General features: G+C 57.3%; 1 protein-coding gene across 4 annotated transcripts in view; it reads right to left on the reverse strand.

The window, feature by feature from the left end:
• EPB41 (erythrocyte membrane protein band 4.1) overlaps positions 1–19,787 on the reverse strand; it is a 777,038-nt gene extending 757,251 nt beyond the window's left edge. Inside the window, exon 1 of one of the 4 annotated variants that reach the window (XM_050326160.1) lies at positions 19,747–19,787. The gene's annotated coding sequence lies outside the window, so the exon portion shown is untranslated. Of the gene's footprint in view, positions 1–1,613; positions 1,754–11,665; positions 11,849–19,746 lie in introns of those variants that run through there. The other 3 variants (XM_050326134.1, XM_050326154.1, XM_050326133.1) reach the window with 3 other exon arrangements.
• Positions 19,788–20,607: the final 820 nt, after the last annotated feature.

The following is a 20,607-nucleotide window of genomic DNA, read 5'->3' on the forward strand; positions in this document are numbered from 1 at the left end:
GAAGGCTTAAAATACTAAATAGAAAGAGCAAGGTAAGGCAAAAATTAGGTTTGTGGTGCTGCTCAGAAATATGATTTTCATGGAATAGATTGATTTGGAAAGGACCTATTTTGCTTTGCTTCTCCAGTACCTTAATTAAATTATAACACACAGAATTACAACCGAACCAGCACAACACCTGCCCCAGGATTTGGACAATCTCTCAGACATTTTCTCTTTGTTGCCAAACATGCATTTCTTGAATAAGCATTTACACACTCCCAGCAGGGAGGGCTGTCAGCCCCTGCCCAAAACCAGCCCCCCCAAACCACACACGGCCCTCTCAGTGCACAAAGGGGGAGCAAGTTCCGTTTCCCCAAGAAACACGGAAGCAAGAGCCCAGGACACTTGCAGCCACGGCACTCACAGAGGTGGTCGAGGAGGATTTTAACTCATTCCAGACCCTTTGGAGTTGTTTTCATTGCAAACAGTGCCCCGCTGGAGATGGGAAATAAAAATACGCCTTGGTGGAAAATCCTATTAGCTGGAGAGCATCGCTTCCCAGCGGGCTGAGGTGTTTTCCTGAGCTGGAATTCAGAGGGAAGCGGGATGCACGGCTGGGAAAGAGCCTTCACCTGGCTGGTGGTGCCAGACCACGGCACCCACGTTTGTCCCACGGGTGGGTGAGCAGGTCCCCACGGGTTTATGGAGCCCGGAGCAATTCCCCACCAGCCCTTCCCCGCCATCTCTCCTTCCTCCTCCTCCTCCTCTTGCACAACGGACTGGGCAGAGCTGGGGACCCCGGCTTGGCCACGGCAGTCCCCGGGCACCCCTGCCCCAGGGACTGAGTGCCGGCTCCCCTGCGCTGCGTCCCCATCCTGCTATCCCTGTTTCTTGGCTCCTGCAAGATCTGCCTCGGGTTGAGCCTCAGCCTTTCGGCTTCCAGTTCTCCATGACACACGGAGGGAGCGCTCACACACGAGCCGTGCACGCACACACAGAGCGCAAACACGGACACACGGGGCACACACACACACAGAGCGCAAACCTGCCGTGCAAACACAGATACACCCCGCCAAGACACACATGCCCCGTGCAAACACCCTGTGCGCACACACACACACACCCGGCACACACGCGCGCGGTGCAAACGCGCCACGCAAACACAGATACACCACGCAAACACCCACCGTGCAAACACACCAGGCACACACACACACAGAGCTACACCGTGCACGCACCGTGCACAGAGACAAACCGAGCGCACACGCACAGAGCCCGCAGCAGCCGCACCGCACACCCCCCCCACACCCCGTGCCCAACACACACACGCGCGGTGCCCGCGCTGACCACGCGTGCACCTTCCAGCACCCCACGCAGCCGCATCCTGTACCCGCGCAAGGGCTCGGAGCTCGGACAGTGCTAACGTAGACACACACACACACACACACGGTGCGGGCACAGACGCACCTCCCGCACTCGCACCCCGCGCACAACCACACACGCGCACGCACACGTGCCCACCCGCATAGGGGGCCGCACCGCCCCGCCGTTCGTGGACACACGGACACACGGACATACGGACACACGGACCCGCCGCGCCAAGGCCGCGCGCGCTCCCGCGCTGCACTTACCCGGCCGCCCCCGCGCGCGCGCGCGGCGCCCGCCGCCCCTCTCTCACGCCGGGCCCCGCAGAGCCCCGCGCTGCGGTGCCGGCCCCCTCACGCCGGGGGCCGTGCCGTGCCCAGCCCAGCCCAGCCCAGCGCCGCCGCTTCTCTTCTCTTGCTTCTCCTCTCCGCTCCGCTCCCCTCGCCGCGCTGCCCGCCCGGCCCCGCCGCTCTCTCCGCTCCGCGCCCGCCCGCGGCTCTGCCCCCTCATCCCGCGCGGCCCCGCCTCTCCCCCCCCACAACACTGTAGTAAGTTCTCATTGGTCCGGAGCGGTGGGCGGGGCGCCGGCGCCGCCTCGCCATTGGCTGAGGGGAACCCGCGGCCGGCGGGGCGGGCGGGAGGGAAGGGAGGGGGAGAGCGGGCGCGCGCCCCCTCATGGCTCCCCCCACTCCTTCCCCTCACGTTTCCCTCCCGCGGGCGGCCCTGAGGGACCGCCCGGGCCCGCCTCGCTCAGCCCCGCCACGAACGCACCCCTGCGAGGGGAGGCTGAAATGATGCCGACAACAACCCCTCCGCTCCCCGGTAAACCGATGGTGGAGGTGTGTGGGGGGGGCGATGGTTTGGCGCCGCACGGCACCGGTAGGAACGGGGCAAGGAGGGGCCCTGCCCGCCGGTACCACTCCCCCTCCCTCCCTGACCTAGATTTTAAATACAGTTCACTGTCTCCCAGAGAAAGTTGTGGCCCAGCTCTGCAGGGAGACCCGGGGGAGATGAACGAAGCAGGGGGGGGCGGGATGAAGGAGGTGGGAGGGATGAAGAAAGGAGCGGGAGGCGTTGGGATGTTCTTTAGTCTATTACTATATTCTTTCATCCCTTTTTTTGTTTGTTTGTTTTTAAACATAAGGCCATTCAGAACTGGACAGGTACTGCCTCAGTCGGTGGATGGCAAGCCAAAAAAGGCGACAATTGAGATGGGGAGCACTTGGTCAGCAAGGAGCCCCCCCTCAGGAACCCGGCACAGCCCCGCCGAGGAGCCAGACCTGCCCCTGCTCTGCCACCCCTCACCCGCGGCGAGGACTGGCTTCTCCTCACCCACAGCCAAATTATAACCGCTTCGTTTTCTCAGCCAGAGCTGTCCAGCTCTCCCCGCTACGTACATCAAGAGCAAAACGCTGCCCAGCGCCATCAGCGCCGCCGCGGGCTCCAGCCAAGGCTGCTGCCAGCCTGCCCAGCTCGGGGAGCCAAACCCCCCCCCCCAAATATTTGCTCATTCCCAAAGGACGCTTGGCACCGAGGCATCTCTGTTTGTTTCCCGAAGAGAATTAAGCTCTCAGGCACATCATTCTGCTTGGATTAAGAGCAACCGCCCTGCCCCTTCATCAGCAGATAATACCCCGGGGCTGATGCACACCCCGGTTGGGACAGCTCCATCCTCATGCTGAGCCCTCAGTGGTACTGACCTAGCAAGGACCACTCACACTGAGGGCACTTGTGCTAAATGGGAGCTAAAACCCCCCAGTTTTCTGGAAAATAAACATGCTCCTCACAGCTGTTTACCCCTTCTCCTTTATATGTCTAGGACACGCAGCTCAAAAAGAATGGGGCAGCTCCCCTTGTGATGAGACTGCTTGGAAAAGCTCCCTAAATGAGAGGGAAGACAGGTATTTTTGACCTTAAATCTGGACTATCTGGTGGTTTCCTTGGACCCAGCTGAGCACATTTGATTAAAAAACACAAGCTGGGAAAGGTCTGGCGGCTGCAAGTCGCTGCTCCTACACTAGGGACAGGCAGTTCCCTTGAAACATGCCCTGAAGCTGCGACTTCACTCCCCACAGCAATAAATTAACACATTTTAATAGCCCGGGCTGTGCAGGGGAGGAGCCTCAGATGTTTGGTGCTGACCCACCACAACTGCTGCTGCTCACCCGGGGGCGGGCTGAAAACAGATGAGAGGAGAAAACCACTGAGCAAAGAAACCACAATTTTTGGGTGGCAGCAGCTTCTTGCAATTAAGAAAAAACAAGCAAACAAACAAACCCACCCCACTTCATCCTCAGCCGGTTGCAGATTAAGTGGAGGAGAGACCAGGGCAACAAGAACTTCGCATCAAAGCGGTGATTTAACGCCACACAGCGCATCATCCACCGCGCTGGGATCACCAGATGATCCCCAACTCCATCTGCCAGCAGCTGAGACCAGAGAGCAGCAGCATTCTGAGCCATTATTTCCCAGGTGCAGCATTTATCCACAGGGAGCAGCACTAGTGCAAGCTGCAGACACGCTGTGCACGAGGGCAAGGGATGCTGCTGTCACCTCTCCAGGCCCCAAACAAACGGCTGAGAGCTCGAGTGGAAGGAGGAGCTTCAAAGCTAAAGAAAGAGAAACTAAAAAGTGGAGCTATCAGGTATGAAAAGAGGAACTTGGTCTGTGCCATGAGAGCACCTGGAAAATGCTCTGTTGGGGCAGGGGGATTTATGCCCAAGCTCCTTTTGTAGGAAGAAGAAAATAAGGATAAAAAAGGGGGGGAAACCCCAAATCCACCATTATTGTGCACAGGGAAATACACCCATCACCACCACACTTCTGTAAGCCACTGACTTAGCTTCTAACCTTTTCCCTCCTACCCAGCCCCAAACTGAGCTCTGAAATCCCATAGGAAGTAATGGAAATGTCTTAAATTCTTCCCTATAAGAACAGTTTGCCCCATGCCAAGCCCGGATTGCAAATATTTAAAGAACTCTCCCAGTTACAGCTGGTTTAAGTTGCTTTACAGGAGTCATTTAGAGACTGGGAATTATTTTAGTAAATCAGGATTTCATGGTATTCAGCTGCTGGATACAGGAATAAGGAGAGGAATTGCATTCATTTTAGGCACGTGTTTGGGGTCGCTGAGGCAGAGGTTGGTCCTTGCAAGCTGGAAGGCCACTGGGAGCGCTCAGATCCTGATGGATTCGGTCAGTGCAAGTCAACTGGGTCAGGGAGGACGATGCCAAACCCTGCCCTCTGCCTGGCTCATGTGCAGGCACTCCCAAGCAGCTCAGCAGGACGCGCTGCAGCATCCTAAGAGCATCCAGACAGTAGATTAAATCCAGCTCAAGTAAGTTCTTCACAGAACAAATCCTCTGAAAGGTGATCCAGCGCTCTGCTGGTCCCGCAGGATGCCCTGCTGGTAGGATTTGTTGTGAAACAGGGCTCCCAGTTTACACCAGTGCCAGGGAACGCCGTGCCAGGGGCATTACTGGCACAACAATCAAAGGCACAGAGCTCTCCTCGCTGCTCCGGTGAGGAATTCCCAGTCTAAACAAAGCAATTGGGCGTCATGGTGCTCCCTCCCCCAGAGCAAGCGGGATTTAAGGTGAGGAGAAATACTCGAGATTATGCCAAATTCTAGGAAAACAAAGGAATTAAGATGGTCAGCCGAATGCTTTATCCACTCCTGCTCCAGATGAGCTGGCTGGGGCTCTGGGATGCACACGTATGTGAACACAGAGCAGGCACGCTCCGTTCCCGGGCCACGTTCACACGCTTTGCACACAAGTGACAGTCCCCAGCGCAGCAGCAGCCATTTCACAGGAGCAAACAAGGTGGGAGGAGAGCAGGTGGCTCAGTTTTGCCAGCTCCTGGCCCTCTGCCCTTGGCTCCTCTTCCCGGCTTTGCTGTCACCGTCAGCACGGCTGATCTGGCCGGGAGCAGAAGGCCAGGACGAGGAGGAAAGGAAACCTCCCTTGGACTTCCCAAGCTCTGTGTCCCTGTGAAACTCTGATCTAGAGGTAAGATATTCCAGGTGAATGATTCACCTAGAAGGAAGGGGTGCCTCAGCTAATGCTGCATTTTTCCTGTGTCCACCCCTCTCTCCAGCACAGAATTCACTCCTGAAAATGCCTCTGAACTGCAAACTCGTGGAATTTTCACAGAGGACTAGAACACTTTGCACTGCTCTGCTAGAACATGTGTGTGCACAGTGAAGGCAACCTGGAACATCCACACTCACCTGGCTCTGTATCAACTATTTAACCAAAGATTAAATCTAGTCCAGCCCGATATAACACTCTCCAAAACCAACAATCGATTCATTGTTGAGCAGTTATTAAAAAGCCAGGCAACACCTTCCATAGTTAAAGAGAATGAGTGATTTAGGTATTGGAATCACACTTGGCATCAGGGCAGTAAGTTTTGCTAAATCCAAGCTGCCTCTCTCAGCCTTTTCAGGGTGGTTTCCTACTGGAGAGTTTTCCTTTGTTGGCTGTAATTTGTGTCCTTTGAAGGCCACTGGTGCTAAACTAAAACCCTGCGGGCAGAAGAATCCATTTTTTGGGCCATTAGGTCTTTTTGGTCCTGGGCTGGCTCATGGGGATCCCTTTTTGGGGAGATGGGGGATGCAGATGGGGTGGCAGTGAACTAAGTCTGCACACGCAGGAATTCCCATCCCACCCGGAATCTGGTTAATTGATGCAAAAAGCTCCCACCGTGGGTTTCACCAGTTTGCATGAAGTTGATGCTCACTTGAGTCAGTGTCTTGCAGCACAGCAGACGAGCTCCAAGAGGAAAGAGGAATAAAGCAGATGAAGAGGAGCTTCAGCTCTCTCCAGGCTGTGTGCCAGTGCAGGGAAGAACAGCTCCCTGGAAAGTCAGCTTTGTTCCAGGGCTTAGAGTCAGCGTGTAAAGCACATTTCTGCCAAGATGCACCACTGAAGATTAGAGGGGGAGGTCAGATGCAGACTGCAGGAGCCAGTGTTCACATGGAGAATGTTTCTACACTGACAGAGAAATACTTTTCCTCTCAAGTATGGGTAGGAAGTATCAAACATACAAGTGGATGCACTCGAGAAAGTGCTTAAAAAATCCTGGAGAATAAATGACAGGTGATGCTGTGAATACAGGTAGTGCAGGCTCAGGGAAAGGCAGGATCAGTGTGGCACAAGCCTCAGCTCCAGAAACAATCCCAGAAATGGAGTGAACCATGGAAAGAGCCATTGCAGGAGCCACAGCACACAGACCTCCTCCACCTTGAGAGCTCACTCTGCTTCCAATGTTTTACCAGGATTTCATCCCCTGGCTGTCTCAGTGAAAAGATGACACGACTAAAACCAGAGCAGAGGGCTTGACTGCCTTGTCCCTCATTCAGGAATTCCAGGAGACAATGCTGGAATCCCCTGTGTTTGGGCAGCGGGGGGGAAGTCAGAGCCTTGCACCAGCTTCCTAAACCAAGCAGGACCAGGCAGGCTGGCCAGAGAGGCAGCTGTCCCTTCGGCGGGGGACAAGCTCAGCTATGCAGCCTTTGTTGAAATGAACCCAAAAATAACAGTGAGTGCCACCTAGGGACCGGCGCTCGGCAGGGAGGCAGCCGAGCCGCACCACAGACAGACCATGTCAGGGGCTGATTTCCTCCTTGCACGGAGGAGGAGTCAAACTGCAGCCAGGAGAGGCTCTGGACTACGGAAATAACACCAGGTGGGGGAGTTTTGAACTGCAGCTTCTCCCCAGAAAGGCACCAGTTCAGGGAGGGAGATTTGACTCTGTATTGTTGTGCTGTTGTATGGGCAAAGTGCAGCCCTTGGCTTCAAAATACTCTTCAGTTCAGGGAAGGGCATTTTCTAGATCAGGGTTTATTTAGGACCAGTGTGTACCTAGCAGTAAGTCAGAAGTAGATACTTGGCAGAGAGCCCTTGGGTTTGCACTAACACATCCCATGTAAGCCAAATTCACCCAAGCCATGGACCCAGCATTAGTCAACAGACAGCAGTTTGTTGCTGAGGGCTAGACCTGAACATCAGCAAGACCTAACATTTATTTAATCAAAACTTGACCCTTGGAGAACAACTGCAACTTCTAAGCAGAGCACAGGCTCTGTTATTTCTTCCACAAATACGAGCTGAAGCTCTGAACCACCTCCTCCAGCTCAGCATCCCCTGCCTGAACCCTCTGTGGACCTTGCAGGGTTTGCCTTGAGCTGCTCAACTGGACCAGACTCGTCTACCCCGAGTCCTGCCTAGGGATGATCCCAAAACCTAACAGGCACAGCCCAGAGCCTGTGCCAGTCTGCCCAGAGGCATTTCTGCAGGTGCACAGTGATTAACTGGTGCACATTTCCATATCAAAAATTTAGAAAAAAAAAAAGAAAAATACCTCAGCTTGCTTGAAATACAGCATATTAACCTTTGAAACTGGCAGTCATGGATACCAGCTTCAAAAAGATTGATATCAATAGGACAAAATCCCAGAGGATAGCATCCCATTGCTGCCAGTTTTTCTGGAGCGAAAAATAAGGCGTTTTTAGCTTTATTTATTTGTTTGTTTATTTATGTTTCTATGCTATTCTAGAAAGAAAACCCGAAGTGGTTCATATTTATAAACAGAATCCAAGGACTGGAGGAGGGCAAGGGGAAGGAGAAGTTGCCAAGGAGAGCTGTGGGCATGGATGGAGCAATGGGAAGGGAGTCCTGCTGCCATTGTCACAGTTAATTGCCAAGAGTCTGAAAAAGGTTTGTTACCGAAATAAATAACAATAACTGTTAGTTCAGGGGCTTCTGCAGGTCCACTGAGACTGCACAACAGTAAATCCTCGGAGCAGGAGATGCAGCAGCAGCTCAGAGCTGCTGATCTTACCCCGCACCCAGCGCAGACTGCGTCAGGAAAAGCTAATAATCATTAAGCTGCCATCTTTTATTTCTAATTATTTGTCTCCACAGCAGGGTTTCTCCAACCATCAAGCAAAAGGGAAGCAAGTCTCAAAGGAGTAACTGTTTTGAAGCGGGCTCGCAGCTGCCACGGCATGAATGGCTCTCCAAGAACAGTAGCAACCGCTCCGCAGTGCCCACGGAGCTGGGAGGGAAAGCATCTCTGTTTGGGCTGGTTTTCAATGTCGGTTTTTAGGTCAACTAAAACAGCCTTTCTTATGCAACAGAAAGCTCACTTGCTTTGGGGTTTTTGCTTTCATTTAATTAGATGGTAATTCCGAGGGCAGCACCGCTGTTCTGAACCCCTCAATGAGAACTGTTTCACTGCCTGACAAAGCAACAAAGTGAAAACGCTGAGCTGAGCCGGCCCTAGAACTTGACACCGCATTGGGAGCCTGATGGTCTCTTCTGAGGGGGTGGGACAAGTGAAAGGGATACCCTGCTGCCACATTCTATAGACTCATTTAAGTTGGAAAAGCCCTCCAAGATCAGGGAGTCCAACCATTCCCCCAGCACTGCCAAGGCCACCACTGATCCATGTCCCCAAGTGCCACATCCACATGGCTTTTAAATGCCTCCAGGGGTGGGGACTCCACCACTCCCCTGGGCAGCTCTCCATCAGGAGAGGTCAAAGCAGAAAATCTCACTGAAAGGTGCAAAAGCAGGAGGATCTCATTTGTTCTTCCTCCCTGAGTTACACGTAAACGAGAATTAAGGGGAGACCCAAGTTCACAACACAACAAGCTGCTGAAGGGCTCCACAAAGCAATGCCCTTCTCCAGGTGGCACAGGAGTTATGGGACAGAAAGAAACACCTTCATGTACAGGTGAGCTTTAAGATCACAACAGGAGGTCTCCCAGTCACCAGTGCCAACGTGTGGAAAGACACATCCCAGCTATAGCCTGTACATGGACAAACTGCACTTACCACCACAGACAGGCCTGGATTTCTTGACAGGCTTTAAATCATGGCAACATATGTGAATCTCAGCTTGAAGGTCAAGAGCAAACCCCCCAACAGAGGCTCTTCCTGCATCTTCAGCAGTTTCCTTCACGGTTTCTGCCCTGCAGCTGCTCTCAGCTTCCCTCGGGGGAAGCTGCTGGTGTGGTACTTTCAGGACTGATGCCCAACACTTATCAGGTCAGGAGGGGAGATTCTCTTACCACAGTTCCTATGCATTTTATGTTTACCTATGAGATAAGCCAGGCTTAAAGATGGAGAGGCAATCTGAGCCTGCTGGGTGAAGGTCAGGGCTGTCCCTGAGCTGGTGAAACTGTACCACACCACCTTTATCTTTGTCATCACTAACAAGGTACCACTTGGCTTCCTGGTTCTCTGACCAAGATTAACACCAAGCATTCAGCAAGCAGCAAATCTCCTCTCATGGCAGGGTCAAAACCCCCAAAGCCTATAACAAGCAGGACCACCAAAATGCAGCTCTCTCCTCCATGTGGCACGTGGAAGACAACAAAAGTCACAGTGAGACTGCTCTGGGGAGAGCAAACCAGGGATTGTCCAGGTTATCAGCGTTCCCCAAGGAACCACCCGTGACCAGAGACTTGTCACACACCCATAACCAGATGGGCCACTGTCCTGGGGGTCTGCTCAGGCATGGAGGATGGAAACCTGCTCCAGACCACCCTGGCACAGCTGCAGCCACTGTGCTGGTACAGGTTTGCCTCTGACTAACCCACCCTGACTGTCACACAAGTACTTTGCTCCACATCAGAGCTCGCAGCACCTTCCATGCAGAGAGGTTTTATTCTGCTTTCAGATGACTGCTGGGTGTTTGGTGGGGTTGGGGCTCAGCACCTCTGATCAAGGCAGGTTCTCTAGTTAATTAACAATCCTGCTTTTAGAGATGTGGCAGCAAAGAGCAGCTCATTCAGATCAGGAGGCAGCAGCAGCACAGCTTCCAAATATAGTGCTGCACTCAGTTCTGGGTAGGAACAACAGGTCTGTGCTTGGTTTTGATTCATCTCTCCTGCCCCCCCGTGAGGCATCGTATAATGATGTTGAGTTTAAGAATAAAGCAATCTGTTCCCAGCACCTTCCTCTGCTTTCCCTTCAAGTCTTTCATCAGTGACTGGCAGCACATGGAATGCTCAGGCACGGAGCAGAGCTGCTCTAAATATGCTCAGTCCTTTCCATTACTAGGAGAGGAGAGGATGTTGCTGGAGAGGGAGGGCGATGTACAGGAGGATACTCTGAATTTTAAAAAAATAAAGTAAATTTAAAACTTCTGAAGCTTCCAGAGATCACAATCTTGATGCAAAGGCACCACTGAATCCAGAGGAACAGCTTCACCAAGCAGAGACCCCTTCCTCTCCTCCACCCTGAGCACACACACCTTATCCTGAGAGGCTTTAACACACAAAGTGCACCTCACAGGTTCAGGGCAGACACCAAACCACCAGAATCCACCCCCATCAGGGCGATTTTCCCCCCATGCAAAGCGGGATCTCCGTGAACACAAACTGAAAACATCAGTGCCCGATGCACTTCTCCAAACTCGACGTGCATTTCCCCTCCTCTCCTGCCAGAAGGGCCTCAGGCTCCTCTCCCTGCCCTGCAAAGCCCCAAATATCTGCAGGATTGCAAAAGGGACGGTGGCCCAGTGTCCTCAGAGAGCCCCTTACACAACCACAGCACCGACCTGCCACCAACAGCTGTCAGGAGGTGTCTGGGGAGGAGTGGGGGCCATTGCCTTCCACTCCCAAAAACATTTCCACTTCCATTTGCTCACTTGCTGGCACTTAGTGAGCTTTTATCCCCAGGTCAGTGCTCCACAGCCCAGGCTGGCAACAAAAACTCCTGCTGGGGGCTTCTTCATATTATAAAACACAGCAATTTCCAGGTCAAGGAAGTGCTTTTTGATATCCAAAATCTTCACACACGCAAACACAAACACACACGACAAATCCTGCTGTTTGATAACAACCAATGCTCGGGAGTTTAAGACAGAATAAACAGGTCAGTTCATTATTTAAGTCCAAGCAACTGGACTTAAAATTCAGGCATTTCCACCTAACAAAGCAGGTACTTACCCAGAGATGAGACAGCCGGGCCAACCATGCAGGTGAGGCACCAAAATCCATCACGGGGCAGCAGGTAGAGGAGAAAGGAGAAGAGACACTGGTTAATAAGCAGTTCCAGCCAAACACAAAAAAAAAACCCTCACCCACCAGGACAACCCCCTGGAGCCACAAAGCCAAGTGCTCACACTTGTTGTATCCGCATGAGCCCGGCAACCCAGCGAACTTCAGTGTCTGACTCTCCCCAGAACTGAAGGTGGAACCGGACGTTCACGTTCAGCCACTTCTTAGAAAAGTAAACACCAAGTGGGGAAGGTTAAAAAAAAAAAAAAAAAAAAAGTCCCCAAAACATCGGCTCGGCATTACCTAACGCTGATAACACGGCAGGCGGTGACGCAGGCGGCCCCTGCCCGCCAGCCCCCGGTGAGCACGGACTCGGGGGAGCGGAGCTTCCACTGAGCACAGCCCCCCGTGCCGGGGCACAGGGCACTGCCGAGGGCCGGGCACAGCCGGGCTGCAGCAGCAGCGAGCTCCGTGAGGGCTCCGCAGTGGTGCCGAGCACTTCTGCGCCCGTCCGGTCCTCTGGCCTTACATAAGTTCTCGTGCAAACTTCTGGAGGGATGGGCACAGCCCAGCGCCGCCGGGCCCGGCTGCACAGGGCTGCCTGAGCCCTCTAGTGGGGCTTCAAAAACTCCGCGAAACACCCAGAGACTTAATTTAATTAACACTCTGCCAGAGGCCTCTAAACCCTAATCCTCTCAACAAAGGGATCATTAACTAAATGAAGAGATTCAAGAGAGCAGCGGTGCTCCCAGCCGGGGCAGGGCCGGCTCTGTGCTCCGGCGGGCACACGCCGGGGCCCGAAATCCGTCGGGATCCTCAGCCCAAGCCACAGCCCCACCGAGGGTCCAGGGATCTGCTTGACATGTGGCACGATGCTGGACTCCTCACCAGTCCCCCTGCCACAGCAGAGAATCACAGAATCATGGAATGGTTGGGTTGGAAGGGACCTTAAAGATCACGTAGTGCCACCCCCTGGAACATGGGCAGGGACACCTTCCACTGTCCCAGGTTGTTCCAACCTGGCCTTGGACACTTCCAGGGATCCAGGGGCAGCCACAGCTTCTCTGGGTAACCTGTACCAGGGCCTCCCCACCCTCACAGGGAATAATTTCTCCCTAACATCTAATCTAAACCTAGACCAGGTGGAGAGATGGGCACAAGCCCATACCCATCCTTTGGGATGTGCCACGATGCCAACAGTCCCTGTGCCATCACCTCCATCGAGACATCTCACCCCCATGGGACAGGGACACAGATCTTGCCTTTTGCAGGTGCCTCTCTTGAAAAGCCACCTCTAACTTTGGAGCCATTGCAGAGGATCCAGAGCAGCTGTGAGGAGCTCATCCATGAGACTGCTCATTAGTGTGGTGAACAGGAGCAGAAGAGCTTAATTACAGGGCAGGGATCGTTCCCTCTGGGTTCGGATGCCAGCGGGAGCCTCGGCAGGGCTGCACTGCCCCACGGGACAGGCGTTCCTCGACAGCACCCACAGCCACTGCCACCTCTGCCTGTGGCACACGCAGAGCCTGTGGCCAGCAGGATCCCAGCTGGGGCTCTGGAGGGGCTGCAGAACCCAAAATGAGGAAGAATCCGGGTGCTGCTTGCAAAAACCTGGTCTGCCAGCAACGCCTCTACACAGGTCTCTCTGGGGATGCTACTGCAGCCCAATCACAGGTCCCCCGATTTCGGTGCTGTGTATGAGCACCCCAGTCTCAGCAGCAGCTTCTCAAATTGAGCAGTTCACTAGGGCAGAGGCAGCAGTGGCAAAGTGCCTTTGCCCCTGTCTCCTCCCTGCAGCTCCTTGGGATGTGCCTCTGGGATAGAGCTGACACGCTGTGGTCGAGGCCTCCTTGCCCAAGGATGCAGGAATGGCTCTTCCCACAGCTAATGAGGTCATCACGCTCTGACCCCGGGGCAGTTTTCAGCACACACAGAGTAAGCAGCGCTCTCCTCGTTCACCTCCCAGGATAAATCCCAAGAGCTCCCATCTCCCCAGCCCAGGCAAGAACACAGATGGTCACGGAGATTAAAACATGCAGAGAATTAACCACCCCGTGCAAATGAGCTTCCTCACCCAGCCCAGCACTGCCAGGTGGTTCGAGGTCCAGCGCCTGGCTCTGATCATCACGGTTTGCTGAGCTCCCATAACTGCCTCGGATGGAGCAGGACAGGGGCCAGGGAGCCGAGCAGGAGGAAGGCAGTTTGTAGGGAAGGCAGGATGCAAACTGCCAGACACCACGTTCGCCTCCTGCTGCAGCACAAGGAAGAGCAGCAGCACCGGGAACAAGCCTGGCCAGCGGCAGGGATCAATTCTGCACTCAGATATCCTGTGTATTCCCACTGAAAGGCAGCTGGGATGGAGCAAACAGCGCTGTCACCCCGAGGACAGCCATCTGTGACCCCAGACACTGCTCACAGGGCACCAGGGGGCTGCCAGCAGGGAGCGAGGAAAACCCACGCCAGTTACCACTGCCTTTCCTAGAAGGATGAAGTCTTGGCACCAGCCTGAGGCACAGGATCCACCTGGATGGACCTGGATGGGGCCACGTGACCATCCTGAGAAAGGCAGGGCTTCTCCAGGCCGCCTCCAGGGAGGAGCTGCACCCCAAACCCGCCAGCAATATTAAGTCTTATTTTATTTTTGCTCAAAACCATGGAATAAAATTCCGACAGGAGTGGATGCCTCGCTCAGCCACCTCCCAGCTGCCAGTGGGGATCCTTAGGGCCGGCTTTCAGGCCGTGCCACGCTGCAGATGACCCCGTTTGCTATTAAAAGCCTGCACTGTGCACCCGAGGAAATCCCCGAGCAGCGCTGACCCCGTGTGCCAGCCCCGGATTGGCCGAGGCCCATCCCGGCCATACGGCAGGGGTTCACCTCCACGTCAGCCACGGCACCTCCAGCACAACAGCAACAACACACGCACAAAGTCACGTTACAGCTCAACGTGGCCCTGGGCCGGGCCAACATCTGCCCTCCCTCCTCATCCCTCGAGTTCACCCCGGGGCAGGGAGGTGACTCGGTGCTGCCCTGTCTGATCCACGCCCTCAGCGCAGAGAAAGAGCTCCCCCCCGCCTTGGTTCTGAAGTGCCCATCTTGCCCCATACCCTCGGTGGCACTCGGGAGGGATCAGCTCAGGGAGGTCATGTACGGTGTGATGCAGCCTGGAACTCGGCAGCTGCCCTAATGCCCTGGTGATGCTTCGAGGCATCAGCCCACCCCAGCTCCCCATGCTGGGTTCTCCAGGCTGTAAACCAGCTCAGAGCTTCCCCAGCACTGCCTTGTCTGCAACACTTCCAGGGTTGCTGGAGTGCCACTGCGGTCAGCTCTGAAGGCTCCCAGCACACGTCAAGCCTCCACACCCCCTCCTTAAATCCCTCTCAGGTCAACTGTGGCCAGGTGTAATTACCTCCATGAAAGGTACTTGAAGCTGCCAATTTAGCCATCCAATAAGAGGATGTATTTGTGCCATCAGGCCAGGGTTGTTCCTCCTCTTTTGTTGCTTGGTGCCAAAACCTGCCTCACCCTGAGTGGACAGGCAAGAACTTCACCTCATCCCTTGCTACCAAACCTGGCTTTCCCAGGAACGGCAGGAATAGGAGCAGAGAACATTTTAACAGGGTTCGTTCATTTACTGAACAGTTGGCAAAGGGCTTTGGGATGAGTCAATGGAGGAGCAAGGGTGGGCCCTACACCCCAAAACACTTCCCAAGGGCCAGAAAACACACTGTTGTTGAGCCCATGGCCATCCACAGGCCGGGATGGGGCAGCTCCCACAGCCTCAGCATCCTCCTGAGGGGGTTCCCAGCTGCCCCAAATCACCAGGCTGCAGGAAGTGACCTCCAGCCTGGGAGACACGGCACAGCAAGGCACCCCAAACTCCCTTCCAGCCTCTTCTCCTAAAATCTGCCAACGAGCAGCAGCTTTGGAGCCTTCCCAGAGCCCCAGGGGGAACTCGAGCCCTCGACTCGAGGGGGCTCAGACAGCACAAAGCTGTTCTGACCCCGCAGTTCTGTCCCAGCACAGACCCCCAGTCCGGGAGCCCAGATGGTGCCTGTGTGAGCCCTGCCCACGGCGCCCCGTCCTCGTCTGGTAGTCCAGGATTTTCTCGGGGGGCATCAGGAGAGGGCTAGACACAAACCATACTAATTGGATAGACGCAGAGTCCTGCAGCCCTACAAAGCTGCCAGCAGCTGCTCAGAACCTCTTGTGAACCACGAAAAATAGTTTCATCCGAGGAGCAGGCGTGGATTAAACGCCACAAACGCCCTTTTCTTCCCTCTGTGCAAAGTGCATTTTCCCCCACGCTGCGGTCCCCGCAACAAAACCCAGCCCGGCAGATCAAACCAGGAAATTCAGCAAACTCTGAGCACGAACAATAGCAGGAGGATTTTCCAGACCTTCAAGCTTGTTTGGCAAGTCCCAGATTATGTAAAGCGCCGCTCTGCCATTGTCGGGGAAGCCGTGCCCGGTGCCGGAGCCAGCTGGCACCTCGCTGCCCGCCCGGCACTGCCTGTACCCGGCAAAGGCAGCGGGGCTTGTGCAACACCACAAACTCCTTCCCAGGCACCTTCCACTGCAGCAGCCACTGCCTTTCATTTTACGCCTGATTGTTACGTGATTAATCATCTTCCCAGGGTCCAGGTTTGTTTTCCAGCCCATCCTGCCCAGGCGTTTGGTGCCCTGGACAAAGAGTCTGCTTTGTGTCCACAGGGCGGTTTTACCGCGGCTGTGACCAGCGGTGAGGGATCCCTTCCATGGCTTAACTAATCCTTGGCTTTTCTGCCAGTTGGGCCATGCCGGAGGGCTGAAGCGCTTATCGCTGCGCACACATCCTCCGGGAAAACAATACGGGAGCCTGAACTCATTCCACATTCAGCGCCCAGCTGGAAAAACCCCGTCGGCACCCCCGAGGCAGGCGGGATGGGAGCCGGCATCCCTGGTACCCGGCTCCACGCACGATCCGTGTCCCCTGGCAATGGCCTCGCACATGGTCCCGCTGTATTTACCTAATTAAGACTTAATGAAGTGGGGAGATCTATTGTGGGCCTGGCAGGGGGAGCAGATGTGCCCCCTGAACCCGGGGAAAGCGCACTGCTGTCTCCAGGGTGAATCAGCAGGAAAAGCTCGGGCTGGGATGCTCAGCCCTGCAAATTCCAAACCCCGCTGCTCTTCCAGAGCAGGGACGGAAAATGCTCTGGTCATCAGCAGCCTCTAGTGGGGAGAGGTGGGCAGCGGGGGCGGCCGCTTCGGCCGGACCCCAGAGCCACGGTCAACCCATCCTGGCTGTCCCCACCACACCCTGGCTGTCCCCAGCAGCCCAGAAGGGGATGCCATGGGACAGTCCCGACGCTCTGAAGGACCACAGCCCTGGTGGAATGTCCAGGGTGTGACACTGCTCGTCCTCACGCACCGGGTGCCAGACCCGGGCTAAGCAGGGAGAGCCGGTTACAGCCCCTCCCTGTGAATCCCAACTCGCCCAAATCACTGCATTGTAGGGACGAGGGACACATCCCCCTCCTTCCCAAGCAGCTCCGGGCTGATGGTGAGCAAGTCCATCCCCTCCCCAAATCACACCTCAGCTCCCACACCTTCATCCAGCGTGGCCAAGAGCCAACTATCACCTCAAACTTCCAACCACCTTGAGCCTCTTCCTGCAGGTGAAACACTGCTCAGCAGAGAAGGGACTATTGCTGTCCCCCCGGGGCTGGGACCACCTGCAACCTGCCCTGAAATAGCCGGGGAGGGAGCTCAGGGAAACCTTATTATATATTAAATCACTGACATAACTTCAGAGTGCCTGCTCGGGGAACAGCTCATGTTTTGCCTTCCTCCCAGGCGATCCTCACCCTCTGTTGGCTCCGAAAGGCCCGCGCCCGCCCGGGGGGACGCGCGGTGCGGAGCGATGCGGCTGCAGGCAATTCCAGCAGCTGCCAGGCTGCGCGCCGGCAACAGGGAACCTCATCCCAGCAGCACCGCCGCGGATGAGAAGGCACTTTCTCTCCTCAGCAGGTTCCAAACCCTCTCGGGAAGGCCTGAAGTTTCTGTGAAGAGCGAGGAAAAGCCCAGTGAAGGGACGGGGGAGTCCTGCGCCCGTAGAACGGGCTGAGCACCACCGTGGGAAGCGGTTTGGTGCGCGGATCAACTTTTGGCGGCTGCTGCTGACTCGCCGTTACCATCACCACAGGCAGAAGCAGCGTGTGCCTGACTGCGGGAGAGAAACTGAGGCGCTGCCAGCGCCAAGAGCTGGGGGAGATTCACATCTACACGGGCCCCGCAGCTGGGGGGATGCAAATTGCTCCACAAGTTTCGGATGCCTCCTCTCAGCTGCATCGCCACGGGCACAGTGGGCACGAGTAGGGCAGTGGCGTTAAGAAGGATTAAGCCAAACGCAGAACTTGGGTCCCGCGTCACCTCAACTCTGGTGCGGGCGCAAGTTACTGCCGCGGACTGACCGGGTTACTCCGGCACGAAGAGGACGCGGTGGGGAGTGACTCCGGCTCTCCCAGAGCCACATCCGTGCCCTCACCTCAGAGCCTTGGGAAGGGAGGAGCAGGGACACGGGGAAGTTCTGAGGTGCGCCTCGTAAGAACCCAACTCGCTCCCGCGCCCCAGGGCGGCTCCTCTCCCGCGAGGCAGCAGAGATTCCCCGCACCGTCCTCCTCCCCCGTCCCGGCCGTTCGCTCCGGCTCGGCCGGTCCCGCTGCCGGGCGGTGACAGAGCACGTGTGAGGTGTGACAGTGCCGGCACGCCCTGTGTCGCCGACATGAGCCCCCGACCCCCGGCCCAGCCCCACATTCCCACCGCGGCCGCCCCGCTCCCACGAACCGCGGAGCAAACGCCGGTTCTCCCCGAGCGGGAGCCTCGGCGTAAATCAATCCCCGGGCGAGGAGGCGGCTGCCGGCAGCGCCGAGCCAAGGCACACCCCTCCATTGCAACACAGCCCTAAAGATAGCCCTAAAGATTGTCGCTGTCCCCCTGCCACCCCGCCGGCCGCTCGGACCCCGCCGCGCACCGGGGAAGGCAAAGCGACCTGCCACCGGGTTCCAACCAGGTTTACACCAGCCCCTCGTCCCACCCACCAACCACGGCTGCCAGCAGGGAGAAATTCGGGAAGGGAAGGGATTGCAGGAACCGCCGGGGACGCCACACGCGCCTCTGGGTTGTAACATCAGCGCAAAACGTCCCCGTCGAGGAGGGGACGTGGCGACATCACCCCCCACCCCAGGGCCGCAGGGAAGTCGATGGGGAGGTTTTAGCACTGCCCGGGTGAGCCGGAGCAGGGACCGACGGCAGGAGAAGCCCCCGGGACAGGGATGGATGGCAGGAGCAGGGCCCTGGCACCCCCAGCTCAGCTTTGGGAACCGTCTCTGCGGGCACAGACGGGTCTGGGGGAGAGGGGACAGAGCTCTCTCGAAGCTCAGGTGGAGCTTCGGCAGCCCCGGCAGCACCGACCCAGGACCAAGAGCCAGACCCAGGTGCCAGCGTGTGGAGCTGCCACCTCCCAGGGTAGGTGACTGCGGGGGGCAGGGGGACCCCACTCTCCAGGACTGCACCCGCCTGCCCCCCTCCACTGCTCCGGTGGGAACAACACCACGGGAGGAAACACCCCAGTCCCGGGGTTGGCACCCACTCTGGGACAGGGCCCCAGCCACCTCCTGAGTGTGAGCCCACTGTGGGCCCCGCTGCTGCCCCCCCAGCCCTGCCACCCCACATCCTCCCCGTCAGCCCCACTCAGGGTCCCTGGGACAGCCCCAGTGCACCCCATTCCCCCCACACCCAGCCTGACCCCACTGGGGACCCCCCCACCCCACTTCCCTCCTGACAGCACTGCAGATGCCTCCCCCAGCCCCTAGACACCCCCAGTTTCCCCACAACCCCCCCGACCCCACACCTCACTCACTGAGGGTCCCCACACCCAGCCTGACCCCCACCCAAAACTCTGAGCACCCTAAAGCACCTCACACCCAGTTTGACCTCTACGGGTACTCCTGGCTGCCTCAGCCCCAAGTCACCACCCCACACCTAGCCTGACCCCACTGCGGACCCCCACCCCACAGCACCCCGTGTCCTGCTGCAACCCCCACCCCACAACCAGCCCCCTATGCGCCCCAAGAGCACCCCAAGTCCTCCTATGACTCCGCACCCCACGACCAGACTGACCCACCACGGGCTCCTCCAGGAACCCCCAAATCTCCCAAAACCAGCCTGACCTCTTCACCCCCTTCCCAGAGCTCCCAGAGACCCCCATACCCCCTGCACCCCAAAACCTGCTTGACCCCTACAGCCCCCCCAGACCCGCCTATATCCCTCCAGCACCCCACAACCGGCCTGACCCCCCCAGGGACCCCCAAATCCCCCCATGTCCCGTCCCCCCCCCACTCACCGGGGCCGCTCCGCTCCGCGCTGCCTCCACCTGCACCGCCGGCCCCGCCCCCTCTGACGTCACCGCGCCGGCCCCGCCCTGCCGCGCGCGCCGGCCGCTCCCATTGGCTGCCACCCCCGCCCGTCAAGCGCGCGCCGGGGAGGAGGCGTGGCCGCCCGCGCGGCGCTGCAGTGGGCGGGGCCCGCAGGTGAAGGGGCGTGGCCAGGAATCCCCCCTCCCAGCGCCCCCGTGACGTCACCGGCCCATATAAGGAGAAGGAGCCCCCGCGGGGATCCCCGCGCGACGTGGGGGGACCCCGGGCCGGGCCGGGAGAGCCCCAGATGTCCCCCAAAACCCGCGGGATCGGCGCTTTGGGGGATTTTTTTTTTTTGTTTCACCCGCTTTCTTAACTTTTCTCAGGGAAACCCCCTCCCCGCGGGGGCCGGGCCAGCCGGGGGGTTCCCCGTCCAGCGCCCACCCCACGCGGCTGCGGCGTGGCCGGCTCTGATAGAGGACTCCGGGGTCCCTGAAGTGCCCCGAACCCAACCCCGGGGCCACACCCGGGCTATCGGGCCGCGCAGGCGGCGGCTGCGGAGATAAGGGGGGACAGCGGCTCCGCCGGGACAGGACAGCCGTGGAGGGGGCGGCGGGGCTGCAACTCGGTCCCGGCACCAAGGGCACCGCTGCCCGCTCTGCTATCCCGGCCCTGCCGCGGCACTGGATGCCGGGGCTGGGCTGGAGCAGGCGGGTGTGCCCCAGGGTCACCCCCGGGGCCAGCCAAGGCCCTGCGCCCCGTCGCACCTTGCCCCGGGTCGGCGCGTCCCCCTGGGGACGGTCCCTGGTGCCACCTAATGGCCACCGCCCTGGGGACACCGGCAGGCA

The sequence above is a fragment of the Myiozetetes cayanensis genome, unplaced genomic scaffold (assembly GCF_022539395.1).
Source record: "Myiozetetes cayanensis isolate MyiCay16 unplaced genomic scaffold, myiCay2020 scf31, whole genome shotgun sequence".
Classification (NCBI taxonomy): domain Eukaryota; kingdom Metazoa; phylum Chordata; class Aves; order Passeriformes; family Tyrannidae; genus Myiozetetes; species Myiozetetes cayanensis.